Genomic DNA, 13,085 nt, shown 5'->3' with positions numbered 1-13,085 from the left:
TTGTCTTTAAATCCAAATAAACGTACGAATTTTAAGACAAAAATCAAAAAACAGACCACTCTGTGCCAGTAGTACCACTTTTGTTACAATCTGAAAAAGTAGATGTCTCGCTAGTGCTCTATAGCGTTAAAAAATAGGTTGATTGAAAAGCCGATTGAATAACCACCATTAAAAATTTTATTAAAAAAATATATTTAAAGTATATATATATTTGTTTATGGTGATAACAAAAAAAAATTCTTTGTGGTTTTTATTATAAAATATATGCTGCAATAAGTTAAAAAATTAGAAACCATTTTTTTAAGGGCAACATTAAAAAAAAAGTAACCTTTCAAGCCGCATTTTTTCCACCACTTTTATGCCCGAAATAATAGGACAACTATGTCATTTTATAGCACGCTCAACATATAAAACATCTGATATCAAATTTTCTGAAGAAAAATATTTAAGGATTCGACTAAATAAAAACACTTTTAAAATGATTCCCCTCGGGCCGCTTCATCCAGATATTTTGTCTACATAAGCATTTTTTATTAAAGCGTGACAAATGGGAACATACAAAAAAGGAAGCAAACTTCGGTAAGTCCAAATTTATATACCCCTGCAACTAATCCAAAAATTAAAAAATTTTTAAAACAGCAATATTTTGATTTTTGGTCTTTTATTTTATACAAGCAGCTATTCGATAAAGCCAGTCGGCCAAAAATATGAACAACGCATAATTATAAGAAAAAGCTTAAACTCGACACAATCTTGCTTCAACTTGGCAGCGGCCCCTCATAACAAGGTGTCAAAAACAGTTTGGCGAACTGTGCAGGGTTAAAATATCAAAAATGATAAAATCGCTCATCTTTTGCCTCGACACAAGGATGCTCGACTGCAATTTGCCGAAAATCATCTAAGTACTTAGTGGAACATGGTAAGCTTGAAATTATGTAAACTTCTTTTAAGTCTTTTTAATTTAAAGATCATTGTTTCAGGTGGGAAAACGTAAATTCCCGTGGTTTTGATGGCTGCAAATTCTACTGAAGAGTGCGGCGAAATAAATCATCTTTATTTTTCTAGCGCAACTTTGGTGGAGGCTTAATAATTAATTTTAATTCAAAAATGAACAGCACTACCTACATGCGCATATTAAGTGAAATAGAGAAATGCCCTTCATATTTCAATAAGATATCGCTCGAATTCATGTTAGTAATGCTACCAAACATTATATGGTCGATTGTTCTGTGCCTGCTTGCTCCCCGGACTTAAGTCCAAAAGAATATCGAATATTGGGGCACCTTATAAAGACAGGTCTGTGCCAATAGCCAGTAGTATATTAACAATGAAAAGCTAAAGACTTCTGTTATAACAGAATGGGGAAGACTCGATGTCAGTCCCCTAAACTCTATGAAAAAAAATTATTTTGTGTTGCAAAATCTAATGAAGCTCTGATTGACAATCAACAAATTTAAATCGGCCTAATATTTTACACATCAAATTTATGTATGTACAAATTTAAAAAAATATGTCTGAAAACTTTGAATCGAATCAAAAAAAGTTTTTGTTGTTTTTTTTAATGAAATTTTCATTTTGTTATAACAAAGCAATAAATATATATTCACTTTGAAACTATTAATACTGATAAAAATATTTGTAAAATTGATAAGATCTTATGATTTTGAAATGAATCTTATGTAGCTGTCCATAGAACGATATATTTTTGTTATAGCTGCAACGGTATATAAACATTGACTTGCTGAAGATTGCTTCCTTTTTGTTAAAAATATTTGTTGTTTTTAAAATTTAGCTAGCTTTAAATAGTTTAAAAGAAATTGTTTCCACGTGGTTACCACAAATATCTACACCATGCATACAACTATTTTAGTTCGCGCTCAGAAAAGAATGTTTTCCACTATTCACGCTGTGCCAAACCTTAATTGCTTTTTATTGTGGCTTAATCTTTTCTTTTCATCGTATACTGGTCTTGAAACCTATAAGAACCGGGTTAAAAATTAATTTACATTCGGGCACATGTCGGTAACTATATGTTTTCAATATTGCTTAAACAATTTGAAGAGATTTATCGATTTGAAATTACAAGTTATTCTAAGGGTAACTAACAAATTATAATGAATCCTATTCGACACCAACGAGTTCATTTCAGACAGCATGTAAGTTCTCCTGCGAATCGCACAGAGGAATAAGCAAATTAATAACTTAAATACGCAAATATAAGTAATTTGCGGTTGCTAAACATAATCAGGTAACATCAATTGGATTCGCACGTGCCCCTCGATGTTTTTAGTGGTGCCATGCCAAGGCAATTAATTTTTAATTGCCTCACTTTCCAAACATTTACACAGGCGAATGCGAAAAGTTCAAAAAAGAATTGTTAGCGGAGGTGTCTGCCGAAGTGCGACGTTAATAATGAGACGCTGCTAATTGAAGTTCAATGCGAAAACAGCCAAAAGTAATTGACAATAATAAACGAAACGACATTTTTCTTCAGCAGACTGAATTTTTGATACCCTTACTCGCTTGGGGTCTGGGTGCAAAATAAACGATGTCAAGCCGATCAAGAACAGCAGCTTTAAAGAGCTGAAGATGTCTCCCCTGCTGGACTGCCAACATGATAATAGTCTCATCATGGGTATATTAAAACAATTCGATTTGGGGCCAATGAAATTCCAATTTCCTGCGGATTTCTGGCAAAAATAAAAGCGTCAGTTATTGCATTATAAATTCCGCTCAAGTACAAACGGCAGCAACAGAAACACACGAAAAAATTGACCAGAAAACTCACGACTTAAAGTGCTGGTCGAGAGATGGTTTTCATGCCGAAATAAAGAGAAGAACGCAGCAAAACAGAAGCGAAAGGTTCGCTCCCTGTTGCTTTCGCAGGCCAAAATGTTTGGACACACTCGTTCTCGTTCTCGTTCCAGGCCCACAGAACTTGCCAATGGCCAAGAGAGCCCCATTAGCACAGCCGAGAATAAAGCAGAACGACAACCGCAGCAACCAAGACTTGCGGCTGGCTGCTGCTGGCATGCTGCGAATGTAGGTCACCTGAATGCGTAGCTTTCGGTTTTTATAACGTTACCGAAAATCATCTCCAATCGTCCGCTCCACTCTCTGAATCAGAGTCTGGTTCTGGTTCTGAATCTGCATCTGTATCTGTATCGGTACCTGTGCCTGTATATCTTTCGTAAATGTGCAGATGTGGCGCAGTTCACAGATTCTCCGCCGAAGCCTTGTTCACTTGGAATAATGCTCTTGACTTGAGGTGGGGGACAGGTGGATCAGATCAGATCGGGTCGGGTCGGATCGGATCGGATCGAAACGGAACGGAACGGGGACCTTAGGGGTAAGCCGTGGCTAATTGCCGCACTTAGGGCCTCAAGTGCACACTCTCTCAAGGCGCGTCAAAATATACTCGTACACTCCAAACAACGGCCAACGACAAATCCTCTTGAATGGGGAAGAGCCAAACAATCGAGTTGCGTGCGAGCTTAAGGCTGTCCGATGGTCTGATGGCTTGATGGCTTGATGGTTTGATGGTTTGATGGTCTGATGAATGGGAAGCAAACAAAGCGCTGCGAAGAGACGGCCGCAAACAAATATGCCAATAACCTATTGATGTGTTCGATACGCTTTTTATTGTGTCCATTGTGGATTGATATTCTACAGCGGCAAAAATGAAAGTTGCCGGGCTAGAAACCGACCTCGGGTGGGACTGCGGTGGGTAGGCGGGATTTTCGTACTATGGTCACGCACGAGACAGTAGCGGCACATACTGAGCCAGAGATCTGGAGAGCCCGCGGCGCAGACTCATCGCCAGGTGAAAAGAAGTTAATGCCAAAAAGTGCAACATCACGTTCGGCAGCGCAGGCGTTTTGGCCAAAGTGAGAGCACAGCCGTCATCGGTTTGTGTGCGCCGCTAATGAAGGCGGCTGTGGACAACCTACTGACACTTTGACCGATTTTTAGCATACTAAATATAGTAATTTTGTCATTATGGTTTATTATGCGCCTTTCGCCTGCCGCTGCCGCTGCCACAGTTTCCGTCACAGCATTTCTCCGCCATTCAATTTGTGCCCGTTCCGAGCTGCATTCTTGACAGCCCCGGGCAGCCGTAACAAACCGATAAATCCCGGCTCACGGCTCCAAGAATCTATGATTGCATGTGCGAATATTGCCGATCGGCTCGGATGTGTTAATTGAGACAGAAGTCAACCAGTGGGAAACTTTCTGACCCATTTCCGCTGGCTGCTCTCCTTTCTTTCCATTTCTTTCGGCTTTGTGAAGCCGAAGCCTCTAACCCACGAGTTCTAGCCGCTGGAGCGGGGAAAGAGCGAGCGAGCGGGAAAACTGGTTCTGGTGCTAAGTATATGCTAATGACACTTACTTTTCGGCTATTGGTCTCTGGTATTTCGGTCAAAGTTATTAACTTAGCCGCTGCTCAGCTGACGCATCATTGGCTTTGCGAGCGTGAGCTGAGCCCCTCGGGCGCTTGGCTAATGGCACTGCAGTTGCAGTCGCCGTGGGAGCTGATGGGAGCTCTAATGTGTCCAAATTGAGGGGGCGTCTCAGTAGCCAAGACCCGATTCGGTGCTTATTAGGCGTGGAGTTACACAAGCCTCTGGCGAATGCCGAGTGGAAAACACGCACGTTGCCCAAGCGTGTAATTGGGATGACGACCTTAGACCCCGTATTTCTTGGCTTGCCGTAAATAGAGCAATAATTGCGGTTCCGCGCACTCGGCTGCAGCGACAACATCAACATCAATGCATCATCGCGGCGTATACTTAATACCCCGAGACCGAAAGTTTTGTGGCCGCCACAACAGGAAGGCCTGTGGGTGGAGCTGTGCCCAAAGTGGCCCTGCACCCTTGTTACAAGAGTTTTACATTTTGGTTGCTACTTTGGGGCTTCGTCTTTATGACCACCCCCTCGAAGAGCCACTGGCTTCGTTTCAGCGGAGCATACTTTCCAGCTCTCGCACACTTTGTGGCTTTCATGAATTTTTCCATTCTTCGGGCGAAGTGCAATAAATCATAATTTGCTACTTTTTCTAATGGATTATGGACAGTGGCGGCAGCAGCAGCAGCAGCAGCATACTGTTGGCATCCACTTGGGAGAGCTCTTAAGTGTTGATTGACCAGCTCATGAATGCGGTGAGCGGTCGGGCGGTGGCGGTGGCGATGGCGATGGCGATGACGATGGTCCGAACGATCGCTCAAAGGGTCAAGAAATTAATCATGCCGGATGAGCTGAGTGCTATCTACGGCGCGCATCGTGGCAAATAAAATTCTCAATTAATGCTTTAAAGTCGGCTGCACAAGAGCGAATAATAATTTCACAATTATTAATTGTGTTTTCCGTTATTTTTTTAATTACTGCTTGCTTTTTGCCATGGCAATTCAATTTGTATTTTGTGAAAGTGATTGCACAAACCCTGATAAAATGGCAAAAACGCTGAACAAATTTACTACGCATGATGTGCATTGTTATTATTAATATATTATTGTAAGGCCGTGGACAAAAGCCGCATTGGAAAAAATGTGCTGTGGCTATGCTTTTTCCCTAATGTGATCCAACACAAATTGAGCCATGCAGACCATCAATTGTGCGTTCGATGGCGCGTTGATGATGCTGTGTTGACGCGATGAAATGCGGCTTGTGGCGATTGGTTTGTGACGAGTGCGCCAGTTGAATAAGCCGCTTAATTAGATATAACAAGTCGCTTAACACAAATAACTCCCCCTGAAGGTCGCCCAACGCACCAGCGTTTCTGACAAAAGATTACAAAACTGTCCGCCTGTCCGCCTGTCAGATCTGTCCGTCTGTCCGTCGGTTTGACTGGCGGGCAATGCCAAGGGTCAAGTCTCATAATTTGGGGCACCAAGAGTTATGTAGCTGAAGAGCTCGTGTTTCCCGGCCGAAGAGGAAAAGGAAGGACCCGGCTTGTCGGGACACCGCTCTAACCAAGCATAAATTCCCCAGTGACCTATTACCCCTTGCAAACTATGACAGCCGACTGCCAAATGTGTCAAAAGTTCAAAGTCATCCGGCCGTTCCAGTGCCGAAAAAGGGTTCAGCTGTCCGACACCGGAGTGCGGCATAATATTAACACAGATGCGCATGAATTATTCGAGACTCCGGTTGTACTACCAGCCAAATAAAATGATTATTGGCCGGCAAACAAAGGCGGGTCCACTAACCGCTCGTGTCTGCACCGCATTCTGGCCAGAAGAACACTTGGCACTGCACGCGATGAACTGAGGCTGCTTCTGTGTCTTGAACCAGTCCAATATATGTATAAATTGAATTAAAAATTCCGCACCGCCTGCCAGTGTTCCGCTGGTGGGGCAAATGCGAAAAATGTTTATTAATAAATTTGCCCTGAACAAAGTAAAATGATTTCCCAACTTTGGCCGGCTCACTTGAAGTTCCCATGACGTGTGCCACACAGCCCCGAGTGTGTGTGCCAGTGTGCTAGGGCCACAAGTCAGCGTCAGGCGATGACGTTGATGCCACTGCAGCTCGCAGTTTGCAGTTTGCAGCCGAGCTGAGAAGTGCCCAAATGCACGGCCACCAACGTCAAAAACTTTCAAATGCTTTCAAATTAGCGTGTGTGCCTGGACCCGAAAGTCGTGCGACCGACAGCAGGGTGGCCTGTTTCGGATTCGGTCTCAGTCCCAGCTCTATTACTTTGAAGTGAGCAGCAAAGGGGAAAGACTGCCAAAGTACACACAGGAAGTTGAGCATATCCCAATTTTTTCTGATTTTCGCATTTTTACTTGATTAGTGCCTTATTGAAAACCACACTCATTCCCAACAGTCAAGAAGTTGTAGAATCTTCTATAGTTTTTATAATGTCCTTAATATTAATTTTTAAACTCATTTACATACTGCTAAGGGGATGTTTGCTAGTCCACAAGTTATTAAACTTTTTTTCAATACTAAGGGTTCCCTTCAAGGAAATTCATTTCTCTTGTGCGAAAGGGTTAATGAGGGAAAAGGAAGCGTAAAAGATGTTGAACCTTTAGCTTGTACATATATAGAAGAAAAAACCAATTTCATGAAACCCCTCTTACTGGACCCCAGCTTTTGTGTCCTGCTTTTGGAGGTGGCTCCTTGACAAAACCCAATCCATATGAATTTGAATCTGTGAGCGAGTGCCAAACTTTAGTTCAGGGCATTGGGCTGCAAGGCAAACAGAAGAACTCTTGCTGTTCAACTTCGTTGGCGGCAACAATTTTCTCTTTCTTAATTAAAAGCAATCTTATTTATTAGTTCGGCACACACACAAACACTCGGGCTGGGGAAGCGGTAGCGATGGAGACACTGGCTGCAGATACAGACAAAGATACAGACACAGACACAGATACAAATACATATACAGATGCAGATACAAATACAGATGCAGAGTCTAAGCCAAGCCCATTAGATGGCTATGTGCTGGCTCTATAATTGGCGAAAATTATTTAATTATTATTAAGTGCTGCATCCTCGGAGCAGAGCCAGGACAGCCCGGTCCGCTCCGGAGGCGAGTTGCCGAGCTGCCGAGCTGCCGGAGAACTTTGGCTGCCTCTCAAGTCGACATCAAGTGGGCTGGAGTGGGCTGGAGCTGGTCCCGATGGCTTGACTCCGCTCCGAAGTTCGGTTTTTACTGCTTCCATTTGTTTATCGTCGGTTGCGCAAACTTCTGCCGCCTTGGCTATTAATTTCAGTTGCAATTTCTTCGGGCTTCGTTTTGCTCTTACTGCAGTGCAACTGCCATAATTAGACTGAAATCTAATTTGGTAATCGCACATATGCAAAGCCGGGCCCACATTGAACAATGACGATGCGCGGTCGCCTCAATTGAGATTTGGGTCTTGGGTGTTGGGTCTGGGGCTTACCCCTTATCCGCCGAGTTGCATGTAATTAGTTTGCGGCGCGCATTGTTGTTGACAGATGAGGCTGCTGCCGCAGCTGCTGCACTCCTCCGTTTGTTAACTTGATTAATTAAAATGCAGCAGCTCTTAATGGCGATGGCGTGCTCATTTGCCATGAGTTTGTTATGTGCAAGTTTATCAGCTGCTTATGCAACAGCAGCGACTCCCAGGTCTTGGCCCATTCTCCGAATTGTGATTTGACAACGAGCAGTCTATTGGTGCTTCTTGAATGGATTGGGATCTGGTTCTTCCAGAGGCAGGCGGCAGCTCCCTAATTGGGCCAGGTCCAAAAGGAAGTGGGCTGGAAAGCGGACCCATCTATAATTTCAGATCCAGTCACTGCAGCAGCAGCGGCAACTCTTCTGCTGTTGTTGCAACGCAATCTCTGGACTGCCAAGCTGAGTACTAAGCCAGAGCCGGAGAAAAAGCCAAAGCTAAAGCCAAAGCCAGAGCCAAAGCAGAAGTAGAAGCAAAATCAAAAGGCTGAGACTCTGGCTGAGCCGTGGAGTCACGCTGCTTTATTTACAGGGTGGGCCCAAATAACTGTCGCACTTAATTTTTGAAATAAAAAACAAACCATGAGATATTTTAAGTAACAAATATTATTTATTTAATATATATTAATATAGCTTACATTACTAAGACTTAAGTTCTAATCTTTCCCCTTTGTATTTTCGGGCGAGCTTCAAACGTTTCTTAAAACTATTGCAAGCGGCACGCACCACATCATCAGGGATTTCATTCCAAATTTTTGTCAAGTGTCGCTTAAACTTTTCCAAATTCATCTTTTTAAATCCTTTAGTCTATCCAGCATGTAACCCCATATGCAGAAGTCTAAAGGATTTAGATCTGGTGACGATGGAGGCCACTCATCAACAGCCATGAAACATGGAATGTTATCTTTGCACCAGTGCTGAACAGTTTTGGCCTTATGAGCCGGAGCAGAGTCTTGCTGGAAGCAAAATGGCTTATTCCCGAACAGCTTTGATGCATGGGGATAAAAATGGCCCACAAGCACTTCATCCAAATAATATTTGGCATTGATTTTCACGCCTTTATCGATAAAAAGAGGGGTAACTTACCTTTTTCAGATATGGCCCCCAAACCATGACAGACGTTGTGTTTTGGAATCTCTCAACAGCAATTTTTCTGTTGAAATATCCTCCATACTTGCTGCATACACCCGATCATTCTGCGGGTTCAGGCTTTTGCAATATGAACAACTTTTCATCAGAAAACACAGTATTGCAACCTGCGTGCCGCCGAAGTAACTGCCCACTTCTTTCCTGTCGCATTTTTTTTGACGTTCTGTCAGACCATGAATTCTTTTTTTTTGTAAGGTTTCAGTCCCAAGTCATCTTTTATGATGTTTCTAATTGTTTTGCGGCTCACATTCAGCTCATTGGCTAGTTTTCGAGCTGACCTCGCACAATTTCGCCTAATTCTTTCACGCACATTCTTTATTATTTTAGGGGTTCTAACACTTCTTTTCCGACCAGTTTTTGGCTATATCAACACTTCCAGTTGCCTTCAATCGAGCCACAGTGCGCTGAACAAATCGCCTATTCACATTGAGATTTTTAGCAACTTCACAATTTCACTTGTTTTTTCCTTGCAAATGCAAGTTTTGCACTAGCTCCCGTTTTGCTTCCATCGTCGCCAAAATTCTAACTTGCACTGATCTTATCAGCAATAAACCCCGTTAGTTACGAAATAAGATAAAGAAAGAAGAAATGAAAAAACAAAAAGAATAGAAGCACTTGTTTAAGAGTGCCGAAGCTTTGAAAAGTGCGACAGTTATTTGGGCCCACGCTGTATTTAACCGCAACAGTAACAGAAACCGCAATAAGAACAACGGCAACTGTAGATGCAACTGCAGTAGCTGCTCTAATCTCGGCCAGCCAGTGGCACCAGCACCAGCACCAGCACCAGTTCCGCCCATCAGCTGGGTGGAAAGTAACTCAAACTGTGCTGCGTGGCGGCTGTCAGCTTAAGTCTCTACTAACCAGGCTCAAGCCCAACGGACAGCTGCTGGAGACTGCGGGTTCGGGAATTGGGGAATTGGGGGGCTTGGTCTGGGGATGGGGATGGCTTTGGAGATGGGGATGGGAATGGGAATCTGCTAATGCTTGCATAAATATTATACAGATTGCGGCATTGTTCGCCCTGCTTTGCTGCGCTCTCAACTGTTGCTGATGTTGCTGATGTTGCTGCTGCATGTGGTGGCCATAATGCAATCGTAGGCCAGCGTCAAGTTGGTTTATGTTTGTTTTGGGTTTGGCATTCCGAGTTTTTAGTAGTTCATTAAAATCACATCGGCCTGTACCGCACCGTCCCCCCTTGTCCGTCCGTCCGTCCGTCCCCCATCTGTGAGCTCGAATTCCGGGTACTGGGGAAAAAGTTCTCGGCTCTTGGCCAAGTACATTGCCTCATGTAAGCCTGGCCAACTGTAGCTGAGGCATTTCAACTTGTTTCCAGCTACACGTGTGTGGCTGCCAATCCCCCGTGAGTGTGTGTGTGTGTTTGTATGTGTGTGTGTGTGCATCATGTGTGTGGTACTTGTTTCTTCTGCACTTAGTGGTGTGGCGATGCTGCTGCTGCCGTTGACTCTTTTATGCGCCCGTTCTAAATGCCCACCACTTTGGTTGGGTTTGGCTGCCGTTGATAGCCCGTCCTACTCCTTAATTAAAGACAAGTTTTAATTTCACTCTTTCCGGGACCCCTCTCCGCAGCCCCCGATCCAATCCGATCCAATTCCATCCATTTAGCCAACTACGGTGGCCAGTGCCATAAATATTAATATGCGGAATAACACTCACACACCGGACACCCTCGCCGGGATAAACAATTTAAAACTTGTAAATATTTTCGTGGCAATCCGCTTTGTCGCCACTTGGCTGTCGATGTGGATGTGGATGCGGGTGCGGGTGCAAAAGCAGGAGCTTTGGGCGGTGCCTCCCGAGCTGCCCACCCAGTCCCGATGTCGGCTGACGCCGCAGTTGTTTCAACAGTTTAAGCAAAGTTAATCCCGGCTGAATGCAAGGCTTACCTGTTGACGCCACTGCTACGTGTTAGGGGGGAGCTCGCGGAACCAAAAACCAACAAATCCATAAACAATACGACAAGGACAGCAGTCAGTGCAGTCGGTGCAGCGGGAGCAGCCGACAGGAATTTAGCGCGCACTGAATATGAATATGAATACGAATACGAATATGAATATGAATACGATTACGAACACGAAAACGAACACGGATACGGACACGATCCTGATTCAGAAGCTGAACCGTGCAGCACGACGTGTGTGTGGGTTCCCGCTCAGCGGAATTCAATTCAACCGTGATGTACTTTGTATTTTGTTTTAACTCTTTCAATAACTGGCGATTTAATTAAAATCGTGCCACATTCGAATCACGGCTCATTGCACGCACAACTTTTGCACTGCATGGATATAGGAGTTCGCTCTGTTCGCTAGGATTATATCCTTTGGCTGGTTGTGTTCGTTCGGTCTGTTGATTCGGTGGACTGGTTGGTGGTTTTTTCGGTTTGCTCGGCACTCGTTCTTCTGTCGCAACGCACCAGACGCTGTAAGCGCTCGCAGTGAACTGAACGTGGGGCTGGCGCTTCCAAAAGACTTTTAAACATGTTGCCAAGAAAGTCCAAGAAGTTGGCCCGAAAGAAAAGTAGACGCTCCACGCCGCAGAGCCAGCACACACACACGGCCCCAAATGGTCAAGATGACGAGGCAGAGCGGAGAGCAGAGAGAGCCCGAAAGAGAGATCGCGAGCGAGTTTACCTTTGCCGGCTGCGCATGCGCCCAAGTTTCCCGCTCTTAGCCAAGAGCATTGCGACCGGGCCACGAACTGCGGCAGATGAGTGCGGCGTTGCAGTCTTCTCGACTTGCCGATCAGTGCCAACCAGAAGCAGCCAGGTGGAAGTGGGTTCAGGCCCTCGGTGAACCACTGCTGACTTATGACGCCACTAAATCCACGGGCCCACGCAAATTAATTAAGATTACAAAGGCCAGAAAGCTTGTGCAACTCCGGCCAAGCGATCGGCGCCGACCTTTGACATCCGAACCACCGGGCTGTGTCCCTCGCAGGCATCTTAAATATCAACAGCATTATCGGTCGGTCATTGAGCAATGCCTGGCCACATCCACATCCACATCCACATCCACATCCACATCCACATCCACATCCCCATCCATATTGCTGGCCGGGCCAATTGCGAATCGAAACACACTCGATAGCAGCACAGCAGCATAATTGGGCCTGGGAGAAATCTAGAACCCAGTAACAACTGCAATCCAAGCGACCGGGCAACTGCCGTCTGCGGAGCACTTTCTTTGCCGTTTTCAATTTAATGCATAGTTACAGGAAGAACGCACACAGTCGCTCTTAGAAATGCCCACAACGACTGGCACTCACATTTCATTTTCATGGCACCGCAACTGTGCCATGCTTATCCTGGTGGCTGATGTCTTTGTTGCTCTTGTCGTTGCTGTTGTTGCTGTTGCTCTTGTGGTTGCTGTTGCTATCATTGTTGCTGCCCTATTTGCACTGTGACGACAATCAAGCCCATATGTCGGAGAGTCCGGCACGTCTCCTACGGATATAGGTATAGATAAAGATAGAGAAACAGATACAGATACAGATACAGATACATTTACAGATACACATAGACATAAATACAGACAGAGATTCAGATGCACAACGTTACAGACACTGATGTAGCAAGAGCTATGGATGGGGACACGAACGGATGGCTTTGCTAAATTACTAGCAACTTAAGCGCATCTGCGGTGAATTCAATTAAACAATTTACCATTTCTGTTGATTTTATTTTGCCAGTGAAAATAAGCAACCTACTAAATGGTTGCTTGCTTCTAGTGTTGCTCTGGCAGCTTGGATGTGCAATATTTGGTCAAATGAAGTGTGAGTATGAATGCCTGGTTGTGTGGATCTAACAATTTGAAGAGCGTCCATGTAGCCGCTTGTGCTTCGGCTTCTGTTGCTTTGGCATTTACCGAAAACATCAAGTGTTATGCAAATATTTGTGTATGAACGTTTTTGACTTCACTCCGGCTCCGGATCTGACCATTTGATTTATCACTGTGGTCTAAGTCGCCAGTGAAATTTCTACATCACTTTGCATAGAAAT

The 13,085-nt window shown here is 44.3% G+C and overlaps 1 protein-coding gene across 1 annotated transcript in view; it reads right to left on the bottom strand.

Annotated features, from left to right (window-relative positions):
- The window catches only part of LOC121467739 (mucin-17-like), a 36,149-nt gene extending 24,611 nt beyond the window's left edge, over positions 1 to 11,538 (bottom strand). The window contains 1 exon segment of the mRNA XM_041709997.1: positions 10,975 to 11,538. The gene's annotated coding sequence lies outside the window, so the exon portion shown is untranslated.
- Between the last annotated feature and the right edge of the window lie 1,547 nt (positions 11,539 to 13,085).

The sequence above is a fragment of the Drosophila elegans genome, unplaced genomic scaffold, assembly GCF_018152505.1.
Source record: "Drosophila elegans isolate 14027-0461.03 unplaced genomic scaffold, ASM1815250v1 contig_641, whole genome shotgun sequence".
Taxonomy (NCBI): Eukaryota; Metazoa; Arthropoda; class Insecta; order Diptera; family Drosophilidae; genus Drosophila; species Drosophila elegans.
This window is presented reverse-complemented; position numbering and strand designations above follow the sequence as displayed.